Below are 13,101 nucleotides of genomic sequence, written 5' to 3'. Positions count from 1 at the left end.
GGGGCTTACATCGTCCACTTGCTGCTCCAGCTTGGTCTTAGCTTTGGTCAGAGTATTGACTTTGTCCTCTTCTGCCTGCAGGTCATCCAGTGTCTGCTGATGGGCCTCTTGGAGGGCTTTCTTCTCTTTTGTCAGCTTGGCAATGGTCTCATCCAGGGTTGCCATCTCCTCTGTGAGGTTTTTCACCTTTGAGAAGAATGGAGCAAGTGCAGATAAAGGAATGCCATACTCTATAACAGAAAACAGGGGCTTTTTTGCAAGAGGGACATCTGCCTCCTACCTTGTTTTCAGTGGCATGTTTTTCCTTCTCCACTTTGGCCAACGTTAACTCAAGGTCATCAATATCTTTCTTCAGCTCTGAACATTCATCCTCCAGTTTCCTCTTCTTGGCTGTCAGCTCAGCATTAATTTCCTCCTCATCCTCAGCCCTTTCAGTCACTTCTTTAACTTTGGCTTCCAGCTGGATTTTGGTTTTGATGAGCTGGTCACACCTTTCCTCAGCATCAGCCAAGCTATCTGCTTCCTGTTAGAGAGATACAGATTTTCTAGTTTTGTTTTCTGAACTTTTCTATGTCAAAATGTGGCCTGAAAGTGGCCTATCCTCAAGCAGCTTTAACCTTGTTGTTGTTTTTGATGCTTTATTCAGCTTCTCAGTTGAAAACAATATTGATTCCTACACTTTTTCCTCTCTCCTAAAAGTTTCTCACAGATGTGATAGGTGTGAGAATTTCTTCTTTACATAGAGGATAAAGCACTTAGAGACATTTATCTTCACAAATCTTTCCTCTTATAGCTGAATCCTTCTGAACTCATTCTTATGTTTTGAGTAAAGTCTCAGGTAGTATCAAAAATAGTTTAATAGAAAAAGATTACTCTCTAAATGTATGTCGACTGCTGCTTGTGCAAGTGGGGTCTTACCCTTTTATGTCTATCCATACTCTGTCTGGAGTGGCATATGCTGGTTTCAGCTGATCTCATTCTTTGTTGGGCTGTTGGTATAATGATGGGGGTTTGTCCCAAATGAATTTGAAAAGCAAGTATCTTATAAAAAAGTCCAGTGGGATATTTCTTTTTCTCCATATACTAGGGTACACAGGTAACACAGGGTTCCCATTTTCTATGGGATTGTTCAAATAACTGGGTAATTAAGTACAGTCTTCCTTTTTTAGTTGGGAATTTAAGTAGTTTAATGAGTTGACTAAGGTGACTTTATAAGGTGATATTTGGATATCAAACACTTTTGTGTATATTTTTAAGCAATATTTTGTGAAGTGCTGTGTGTCTACAAGTTTACTAATATTGTGGTGTTAAAATTATTAATATTTAGGATTGAGAGGCCTGGCTATGAAGTTATCTCTATTCAAAGAATACTGCTTTCAACTAAAAGCTAACAGTCCATGGTTGTTCCAACTCCCCACTTCTGAGCTATGATAATACCAGGTGGACCACTCCCATAAGCTCCACCAAAGCCAGTCTCTCCATATTGTAATGTTATTTACTGTTTGTTTCCTTAGAACTGTTGCAGTTAGCAATCAACTTAAGTAGAATATCCCTCCCAAGGATGGGTACCTGGCTTTGTTAACATTGAAATTATTATTTTTCTTCACTGCTTTATTTTTTTCTGATACAGTATATAGGTTGGGTCTCTGCAATCAATTGGCAGAGAACAGGGGAGCAGAGGGGGAGATGCTGTCCAAATGTTCTCTCACTGTGTTTATAGTTAATAAAGCTTTTGTCTGACCTGCTCTAAGTTGTGTCCCCCAGATTGGGGACCCCAACACAAGTACATTATGGAAAGATGGATTTTAGTGGAAAGGAATGTTCTTTTAATAAAGATAACTTCTTAGCCAGACCTCTCAGTCTTAAATATTAATGATTTTACTACCACAGGATGTTGTCTGTAGTGGAACTACCATAGAAAATCCAGATCAGAGATGCAAAAAACTACAATATTCAAAAAACCCAAAAGCTTTTGCTTCATTAAAAGTTTTGTTTATGGCCTTGATTCATATCTGTTAAATCTAAAGTGTTCAGAGCTCTTTTGTGTAATTAACAACAGGTGGAGGAAGAAACCCCCCTGGATGATGTGACTTCTCAGAAACAAGAACTCTGTGTCTATGCATTCTTAAACTAAAGAGAAATTTGAAGCTGTATTTCCCAATTACTGAGACAATGATTAACCGCTAGTTATTAAACAATGGATGGATGACCTTTCCTGCACCTGAATTCACACGTACCACTTTCAACTCTAGCTTATATTTACACTCCAAAATTAATTAATTGTTCTACATCCTGGTGAGATGCAGATACCCCCTGCAGGACTCACCTGCCTAAAGGGAATTGGGGGTTCTGGCAAAACTGTGTTCTGAGTTTTTCATGTTGACTAGCTCTATCTGCCTCTTTCCTCTGAAGGCAAGAGCACTGACTCCCACTTGGAGTTTCCTGCTTCTTTGCACTGGCTGTCAGAGTGCTCACCACCCCACTACCAGACACTTGTTTCTTCAACTTCACATACATATGATGGATAATTCACCAAATAGCTGACTTTTGGTCATCTATAGTCTGACCTGCTTTGTAAAGAACAGTCTGAATGTATAGATTCCTTTTCTGACTGATAAAATAATGGTGATAAACTCACTGCCTGTACTTGGAGCTGCAGATCGTTTTTTTCCTGCAGCAGGGCCACCATTTTCTCCTCCAACTCCTTCCTCTTTGCCTCAGACTTTGCAAGCTCTTCCTTGGTTTTCTCAAACTCTTGTTTCATGTTGGCCATCTCCTTCTCAGATTCTGCACTCTTCAGCAAGGGCTTGATCTTGAAGAACAGCTTCATCCAGGGCCAGTGCTTCACGTTCATGAATGCACGAACATTGTACTGGATGCAGAAAATGGACTCCCTGAAAGGTAAGTCAAATTAATATTAAATATTTAGACCATGATGACACAATAAGCCAAATACAGTGAACCTAATTTGAAGAAATATCTACCTCCTCTCCACCATTCTCTGGTACTCCACTCTCATCAGGAAGCCCCTGCACCTGGCCTGTGTGCGGGTGATGAGTTGTGCCAGCTTCTCATCCCTCATCTCCTCCAGGAGTCCTAACAGCCCAGCTTTGAAGAACACCTTGAGAAAGGGAACATTGCAGCACATCACTGGCAGGTACAGCAAAGCACAAGCATACAGAGAGTGAGTCAAGGAGGGTTTGTACCTTGGTGTGCCCAAATTTGTACTGGGTGTGGTCCACATCGATTGACCCAAGAAGCTTCTCGGAAGCCTTCTTGCTATCGATGAACTGTCCCTCTGGGATAGCACTGGCATTAAGCACCTTGTATCTGTGAAAAGAGAAAGAAGATGTTAAGGCTGTTTTACCCCAGCCAACGCACACTAGCTACTGAACTCCACCAGCTCATATGTAGCTATTTTTGACAACAGAGCCCAGCCTGAATGAACCTCTATGAATTCACCAACATTGCTTTTAAGGATGCCGAGAGGTGCAGTGCTCTTACCTCTGTTTGAAGTCAGCATAGAGGACTCTGCTGGGAAAACCTTTCCTGCAAATTCTGATGCCTTCCAGCACACCGTTGCACCGCAGCTGGTGCAGCACCAGTTCATGCTCCATGGCGCCTAGCAATTCAGAGCATAAATGAATACCACAGTTCCCAGTGTGGAGGGGCAGAGATTTATTGGAGGAAGTTCTCTTTCTGCTTAAGCATCTTACCAGGTGTTTTTGTTTCATTTGGGATGATGCAACGGACAAAATGGGGGTGGGTGCTCCGTAGATTGGTCATCAGCTTGTTTAGGTTCTCCTAGAGAGACCAGTCAGTAATGTGAGTTTCCTATGTCCAGTGTTTGATGCATCAAGCACATGATAATGACTTTACGACTTCTCAAAATTAGCTGGGTTTCAGAACACTCTAGGTAAAGCCACAGAAACCAAATATTTCTTCTATTTGAAGATATTGAACACCATTTTTAAAGACTGAAATACTGCTATGTTGCTATTGATCCAGTGGAAAATAATATACAATTTCACACTTTCACACAAAGTCATTAACTTTTAGGTTTTTCATGTTCTGCCTTCTAAAGTCAACCTACTTAAGCTTAAAAAGTGAGGGTTTTTTCAAATATGATAAATATCTCATTGTAGAATATTTCTAAGGATACTCTCAATTCCCCAACATATCAACCTCACAGAAATGCAGGAACACTAAACTGCTAGTTCTAGTCTGACCCAAAGACATAACAACATAAAGGTCTGAATAATATCCTCTCCAAACAAGCAAACAAAAAAAGGATTAGATTTTCATGATCTTTGATGACTGAATGCTTATTTTTGAACACAATATATTAGCAATTTTAACACTGGTCCAGGAAAATCTGATGTGGAATTTCCAAAGAATTTTACCACTCTCACAGCAATGTAAAATAGCCCTTTCAAATTTAAGAGTAGCTCTTTCTTCATTTTACAAAAAGATAACAAATGCAGTTCTGTACCCGGAAAAGAGCTGAGACAGTCTGGAAAGAAGAACCCTTCTTCTTCCCACCCTTTTTGCCACCACCACCAGCCTCTGCAAATGGAAGAAAAGAAAAAAAGTATTAAAATATAGATGTTGCATGTTGGAGACTACAGAACACAAAACAATGTTAAATGTTTAGTGTTTACTGCTTTAATTCTGTGTCACCATTGTCCCACACTAAAAATAGTTTTCACAAAGCTGACCTGCATCTGCTCCACCATAGTTGGCAAAGAGTAAGGCCAGAGTCTTCACAGATGATTTCTGGTACAACCCAATGACAGTTTCATTCAGGGGGTCCTTGTTCTTCTCAAGCCAGCCAGAGATGTTGTAGTCCACTGTACCAGCATAGTGCACCAGGGAGAAGTGGGCCTCAGCCTTGCCTTTGGCAGGCTTGGGCTTCTGGAAGTTGCTGGACTTGCCCAGATGCTGATCATAGAGCTTGTTCTTGAAAGAGGTGTCAGTTGCCTTGGGGAACATGCACTCCTCTTCCAGGATGGAGAAGATGCCCATGGGCTGGAAGACATTACAACAGACAAGAGGGAGAAAAGATTAGAAAGGAGACATCCCTTGGTTGGAAAGTTTCTGGAGCCAGAAGAGAAAGTTGTTCCCATGCATTTCATGACAATTAGTCAGAGGAAATTAACTAAGGCTCAACTTTTTTCAGTGTGGCTGTTTCATCTGAACTTACGTAAATGTCTTTGCTGATGAAAAAATTACAAATATAACACTGCAAAACACTAACCTCTCCATAAAACTTCTTTACTGATAGGTACTATGTACTTATGTACCACATTTTGTAATCTGGAAATGAATACCCTCACCAAAAGTCCTGTTATCTGAGTATGATCTCCAAAACTGCTTCCACACTGCTGCCACTTTCACCAGGTTTATATATGTAAAAGCTGGAATATTTTCACATGCTTCTTAAGTATGTCTCTTGGCAAGTATTGAAGATCCAACATATAATACACTTGAACAGGAAAGCTACCTTCTCAATGAGCTCAATGCAGGCAGCCAGGTCCATCCCAAAGTCAATGAATGTCCATTCAATTCCTTCTTTCTTGTACTCTTCCTGCTACAGAACAAACATGTGGTGGTTGAAGAACTGTTGCAGTTTCTCATTGGTGAAGTTGATGCACAGCTGCTCAAAGCTATTGAACTGCCAGACATAAAAAGACATGCAAAATTTTCAAGTTTCAACAATAATAGCAAGGTGTTTTCTTACGCAATCCTAATTCATCATGGGTGATACTTCAAATACGAGGCATCTTACTATGTAGTTTTCCTATGTTATTCTACCTCTCTAGGATAGGCTTTACATTTAGAAAAGAGATAAGGTTTCAAATTCAGTGGAGAATAGTTAGTAAGGGGATTAGTTTTCTATTATTATTATTTTCAGGATTAAAAAAGGTGATTCCAAAAGCCCTGAAAATAGAAGTAGGAAGATACTAACTTCTACTTAAGGTGTCTCAAAATTGCTTTTACTCTCAATTGTCCTTCTGTGAAAATGCTGGGAAAACTGTGTTCCTTACATCAAAGATCTCAAAGCCAGCGATGTCCAGGACACCAATGAAGTACTGTCTGGGCTGCTTGGTATCCAGCTGTTGGTTGATGCGAACAACCATCCACAAGAACATCTTCTCATAGACAGCCTTTGCCAGGGCACCCACTGAATTGTTCACCTGAAGCAAGGAGAAAGGTTTGACATTACTATACACAGCAGAGAAGAATCCACAGGAACCATCAAAGCGTGTTCCAGGTTACCACATTTTTCCTACCTGCTGCACAGTTTGACCTTTGGTCACATATTCATTCCCCACCTTGACTCGAGGGTAGCACAGCGCCTTGAGCAGGTCTGCCGAGTTCAGACCCATCAGGTAGGCAGCCTTGTCAGCCACTAGACATCAGAAAAGGTTGAGAGAAAAATAAATATTGGACAGTTCCTAAAATTTGGTCCTTGAGGGACTGTCTCAAAAGTAACAGCAGTGTTCACTGTTACAGAGTTCCACAAAAATATCTGAGTCAAAGCTACAAAGCTAATTTCTCTGTTCAGGATTCAGAGTCTACAATGCTTTCTGAGCCTTGGTTTCTACAAATGTTCTTCAAGAGAACTCATTGCCTTCATCCTTTTTCAGGCATGATGATGGGACTTCGTACTTTCTTTCTAGTTGTATAAAAAGAGGATTCGTCAGTCAGAGAGCTGAAGGCATGGATTGTCCTTCGTCTGTGACAGAGACTAATCAAATACACATTTCACATCAGAGTTCCCCCAAAGAGGTAAGGGTGAAGAGGAGCACAGTCTCCCATCCTGATAGGGCTGAAACACTTCACTACTCCACAATACAGCAGAGATTGCAAGGTGCATTCCAACAAAAGTATGATTAATAATGTTACAGGAACTGACATACACAGCTCCTGGCTTCCTGGCAGTGTACACCAGCTCTCTTATATATTAAGTAATCACAGAATAAAATTACAGGTATCATTAGATGAGACACCTGGCTCAACAGTCTTCTAGCCATCAAACAAATATTTTTTTACTTTACACTTTTCCCTATTTAAAGCCTCAAATCTGCCTAAGTCCTTCTTTTGGTGACAAAGATAATCTGTTTTTGGAGAGTTTCTTGAATCTGCTGATACCTTCTGTGCCATCTGGCTCTGCCTGCTCCTCTCGTTGTTTCTGCTTGAACTTCAAGTTCCCATAGTGCATGACAGCCCCTGTCAGCTTGTAGATGGCTGTCTTTTCATCAGCAGTGAAGCCCAGGATATCAATGGCACTCTGGCAACAGAAACAGTAAAGTAAATGTATGTCTACCAAGGCTCATATCCACCAGATGACCTGTTCAGTAAGTTACTTACATCTGTAGCCATCAGCTCCTCCTGGTCATCAATGCTGGGAACAGTGATCTCACCTTGACTCACAAAGTGGAAATCATAAGGGTTCGTAGTAATGAGGAGCATGTCTGAAAGCAATAAAAGGTAAAAAACAAGTGTACGTTGGCTATCCAGATGACACAGTGAGCTATTGTTAAGTCAGCTTCCTTCAGAAACTTAGTGATTTTCCTACCAATTAGCTCCGGCTTCTTGTTGGAGGTGATCTGATAAAATATGTGGTAGCTTCTTTCCGCCTTGAGCTGGAAAGTGACCCTGGACTTCTCCAGAAGGTCTGGCAGAGACAGCATGACGGAGTTAGCACAAGTACTAGGGAATATTCGAAGGAATGGGATCAGGCCAGGAAAGTTGCTTACAAGTTTCAATGTCAGCAGAAGCCAGTTTGCCTGTGGCCCCAAAGTGGATTCTGATGAATTTGCCCTGTTAAAGAGAACAAGCAGCATTTCAGCAGAGATGCATTTCAATGCCATCTCCTTATGTGAGAATACCACCAGCCCATCACCACTGTTATAATGAGGAGGCATTTTGTCCAAAGCAACAACTTACAAAGCGTGAGGAGTTGTCATTCCTCACGGTCTTGGCATTTCCAAAGGCCTCCAGCAGTGGGTTGGCGCTGATGATTTGATCCTCAAGCGTTCCCTGCAGGATGATAATTAATAAGTTACAGTGTTTAGCCTTCATGGCAATTACGTACCAAGCATTCAGTCTGTTCTTCCTGACTCACCTGCATTTTGCCAGATTGCTGCTGCTGCTCTTCCTTCTTCTTCTCCCCGCTGGCCGCAATTGTTGCAAAGTACTGGATGACACGCTTTGTGTTCACAGTCTTCCCTGCACCGGATTCTCCGCTGTCAAGCCAAAGAGAGAAGCAGAGAGCGCGTGGTCAGGCAGGAGGTCCCCTGGCACCAGGCAGCCCCGCAGGGACCCGAGCAGGGCGTGTACGTACGTGATCAGGATCGATTGGTTCTCCCGATCTGTGAAAAGACACAGATATAGACAGAGATATGAAAGCTTTTCCTAGTTCTCATGAAAAATAAAGAATGTAAAAAATAGGAGAAAAATATGAACTGAAGCTTCCAGAGGATTCAGAGACAGAAGACAATGAAAAGCCTTGGGAATTCTAGTGGTCACCTTTGATGCTCCAGGACTACTTCAGGTATTATGAACTGAATCAGTAAAGATACCACTTCAGAGTAGCTTTTGTAGTCTGGTGCCTTTCAAGACATTGCTTCATCAGGCTACTTATTTCTTTCTTATATAAGTACATCTAATGAAAATATGTAGTTGAGTTTTGATAGTATGAAGCTAAAATTTTCCTGAGTAATCTTTTGGAAATTTGGAGGTGTCACAAACAACAGAAACATCTGATCAACCCTTTCACTATTTGTCATATCTTTTTTTTTTTTTTTTTTGAACCCCTATACATACAGAATTTATGTATTCCCAAGATCATGCATAGACAAGGTTAATTTTTCTTTTTTCTATTCTGGATCTATTTTCCAGTTTGTAAAAAAAGAACAGGAAAATAAGATCTAAAATCCTGCACATCTTTAATTTCAATGCACACATAGGGAAGAGAAAATAATAGGTGGAAGGAGGAGGAGAAAGAAGAAAGAGCTTTTTTAAAGCCATTCAGTTTAAACACTAAAAGCTTCATTTTTTCCTTGACACTGTTTTCTGAGGTATACTTTTCACTGTATGTGCAATTGATTTACAGTTGCATAGATCAGTAAAAGGGTTACACAGATCATTTAAAGCTGTATGCACTTTTGACCACCTGGTCATCTTTTGCGTGATGAATGCCATTTGCATAATAATCAAGTGAAGCTTTTGTACCTGTTCAATGCAGAGATACTCAGTTTCACTTGTTAGCACTGATGCTTGCAAATTTGAGTTGACTGTATACACATAGTTTATAGGGTATGTGTGATATTATTGTACTGTGTACTCTCTGGCTGAGACTAGTTTAGTGATTATGATACACAAATCTATGCATACATGTAAGATCTCATTACAGTCAGTAAAGTCTACACCAGAAAATAGGTGTCTTCTTTGAAGTGAATTTACTCCTTCTAGACTATTTTCATTAGTCCAGGTCTTTATTGATTCTAATGGGAACACAGACACTCAGCTCACATAGACCATTACAGAAACTTTCAAAAATTTCACACATTTAATATTGTTGCACCATATTTCCAGAGAAGACCCCACATTTCCCTCTACAGATAGCTTATTGCAAGAGCAGTTCAAAGGAAATCAAGCCACTCACCAGTCAGCATGAACTGATAGGCATTGTCAGAGATGGAGAAGATGTGTGGAGGGGCCTCCTGGCGCTTCTTGCCTCGGTAGGCCAACACCACCTCCGGGTTGTACACCGGGAGGCACCTGTAGGGGGTGTTGACAGTGACGCAGAAGAGACCCGAGTAGGTCTGCGAGGAAGGGAGGCAGCACGTTGGCTTCCACGTAGCCTGGCAGAGCAGTTCCTCCAGCTACCCAAAGGAAGACTGCTGCTGGTACTTACATAGATCATCCAGGCTGCGTAACGCTCTTTGAGGTTGTACAGCACAGCGGGTTCGTGGAGGTGGGTCATCATGGCCATGTCCTCAATTTTATCGTACTTGGGAGGGTTCATGGGAAAGACCTGATCATCCTTCACGGTCAGGGTCTGCCAAGGAAAGGAAAGATTTGTATGTTGTATGTAAGCTAAAAGCTCAGTGTGGGAATCAAATGGTGTCCTTCAGCCTTGTTTTTCACTCACTTCTCCACCTTCAGTCTTGACGGTGACCTTCCCTGATTCCTTGCTCTGTATTGTTCCTTTCACAAAGGATTCTTTAGGATGAGCCACAAAGACCGATGTCTTGGCATCGAAAGGCTTGTTCTGGGCCTCAATTCTCTCCTTCTCTGACTTTCGAAGATAGGGAGCCGCCTCCCCAAAAACAGCCATCTCAGAGTCTGAAGAAGCCATGTCTGCACTTTATTGAAAGCACGTCAGCAGAGGTTTCTGGTGGGGAAAAAAAAGTTGTGGATCACTGAGAATAATATAACCTATAGCAGTGAGAAAACTTCTTGCTCTTTAGCTAACAAATTGCTAGCTAGTTTTCCAGAAAACCTCTTAGAAGTAACCACTGTAATCCACTTTGCTTTAAAACTTAAAAGTACCTAAGTCCCACTCAAGAGTGAGACTTAATCTTCTAAAACACATAGGCCTTCTAACAGTAAAGAGAACATCTTCTGAATATTGACTGCAGCTTGGTAACTCACCTTGATGAATTCTGACCAGATTTGAGGTCTTCACATAAAAGAATTTAGAGCCTGAAAAGATCCCTCTCTGTTCTGGTCCTTATTATAACTGATGAATCTTCAAGAGACTACTTTCTTGTTAAAAGTATTACCTTCTGTGCTAAAAGTGAAAAATTATTTCACTTTTTAGATCTTCCCTGTTTTCAACAGTTTAGCCTCAGAAATATTTGGCAGAAATATAATAGGATTTATGAAGAGAACTCATGCAGCTATATAGAAGTCCTATCTTAGACTATGGTCTACAAGTGCATTTTTCAGGGTGTTACCTTTGGAGAAATGCTTGTATCCTGGAAACTGGCCAACCCTGTAAAATAGGAATGGCCATTGTTTCTTATTGTTGCATGGAATTCCAGAGACAAATTATAGGGTTTAGATATAGACGTGCATTGAAATTATATTCAAAATTTTTGTTTACATGGGCACTCCCATGTGGAAATGGCTGCCAGAGGCAGGAGAAATGGAACGGCATATTGCAAGGTCATTGCCCTCTTTCTTCAAGCTCACAAAATGCATGCACTTACCTTGAAGCCTTCTGTGGAGACAGGCCAGACTTGTCCCTGGGAGATTTTATAGCGTCTCATCTGAGATGCTGCAGATGCTCCCCCTTTCTTCGGTCAAAACATTTCTGGCAAACCTTCTTTGGCAAAGCATTGTCTGGCAAACTAAGGACATAATTGTCATTTGATTTGAATGATATAATTAGAACATTTTTATATCTTACTGACTATGTGAATACATCTATAAATAATTTGTCAAGAGTGTTAAGGAGAGAATCTAGACTACTCAAGGCACTTAGAGAACTTGGATGCAGGGACTTATGGTTCCTGTTGCTGGCTTTCTCAGTGATTTGCTGCTTGACCCATGGTAGTTCCCTTGGTATGTTTATACCACAACTTTTCAGTCATTCGATGGGGATGATAATGTCCATGAAGCTTTAGGAACACATGCATTGAGAAGAACAGGAAAGATATGTCAAAAAACCAGCAAATAATTGCTGTTAAGAACCACCTTTCAGTGGTATTTTCTAAAAAGCAGAACGTCAAAATGTATTACAGCTGAGGTTTCTCTATAGGACACTCTCAATAGCTGAGATGGTTTGAAATACAGTGAGTTGGAAGCCTGAGCCCAAAGTAATGGGAGACTCTGCTTTGAAGTGGAGCTCTTTAGTAGATTCCTGAGCTGACTTTTGAGGTATAAAATTAAAATATATACTTGTGCATGCATAGATAATATATGGTTTGGTGTATATTTAATTTAAAAAGTGATTCCTCAAGAAACTCTTCTTTCTCACTGTTCACTATCTTACACTTTTTACTTGCATTTGACGTATGCCTGCTCCTATTATTGTCTGCATAAATAACCAGTTGCCTCTGTCAAACATGGAGTTCCACAGGCCCCCATAGCCCCTCCCTCCCTACAACTCCCCAGAGCCACATGCCTTACCCTGCCATGCTTGTACACACAATCACACATAGGACCTCAGCATATAGTTCCAGATACTAGGCATTATGATAAATCCTCAGCCTAGTACTGTTATGCCATCAAAATATGCACATTTACACATTCACCATCCCAGAAAAATCTAACAACACAGTACCGCTGGTACCAGAGCATTAGAGCTAGCAGGCAGTCCTGTGTAATGCTGATTGCATGGGAAAAGGAGATGATTTGCTGGTAGACCAAGAGACTAACTGATCTAGTTTTAGGAAAGGGTGTAATCACTTAAACTTCCTCAGATCCTCCAGATCTAAACACATTCTTCTCCTGGTCATCTTGCATTTCAGTCATTAAAATATCTCAGTGAATTACACAGGGAAGAGGTTAGAAAAACAGTCTGGGGTCCAGTGTAATATACAGCATCAGAGATGCCCTGTTCTGTAGGACACCCTTTCAAGAGTGCTGTGGCACTGCAGTACCCATATTTTGGGCCCCAGGCTGGAATCGAAACCCAGAGCTTACCCCTGAGCTCACTACACACATTACACAGACAGTTGAATATCTCAGAAGGCTAACGTTTTCGCATGGATTAGGAAGAAGAGCTGCCTATTACCAGAGGACTAGTGTAATTTTGAATTCTTGTCTAGTGCAGTACAGTAATGTGGAGGGCATTTCATATTTAACAACTTTCACAAAATGATTCTTCATATAGGAATAGAGGCCCGCCAAATTTCAATGTATATTCAGCTGCCACTCACAGATTCTTGCAGAAAAATGAGGCATTCAGTTACTGGGAGCATACACTGACACCAGCCTTGTCTTCCTTTCTGGTTGAACAGTAGACTCATACTAAACAGATTGCATTCAAGAGAAGTGGAAACTGAAAAGCTGAATTTCTTCCAGCTGTTGTCATGTCCAGCCCTGAAGTCCTGTGCTAATATTTCTCCATGCTCATGCTGT

General features: G+C 41.0%; 1 pseudogene; it reads right to left on the bottom strand.

Annotated features, from left to right (window-relative positions):
- LOC104134408 overlaps positions 1-10,369 on the bottom strand; it is a 12,289-nt pseudogene extending 1,920 nt beyond the window's left edge.
- Between the last annotated feature and the right edge of the window lie 2,732 nt (positions 10,370-13,101).

This window comes from Egretta garzetta, unplaced genomic scaffold, assembly GCF_000687185.1.
Source record: "Egretta garzetta isolate BGI_Z169 unplaced genomic scaffold, ASM68718v1 scaffold1071, whole genome shotgun sequence".
NCBI classification, from domain to species: domain Eukaryota; kingdom Metazoa; phylum Chordata; class Aves; order Pelecaniformes; family Ardeidae; genus Egretta; species Egretta garzetta.
Note: the sequence above shows the minus strand (reverse complement) of the source record. Positions and strands in the feature narration are given on the sequence as shown.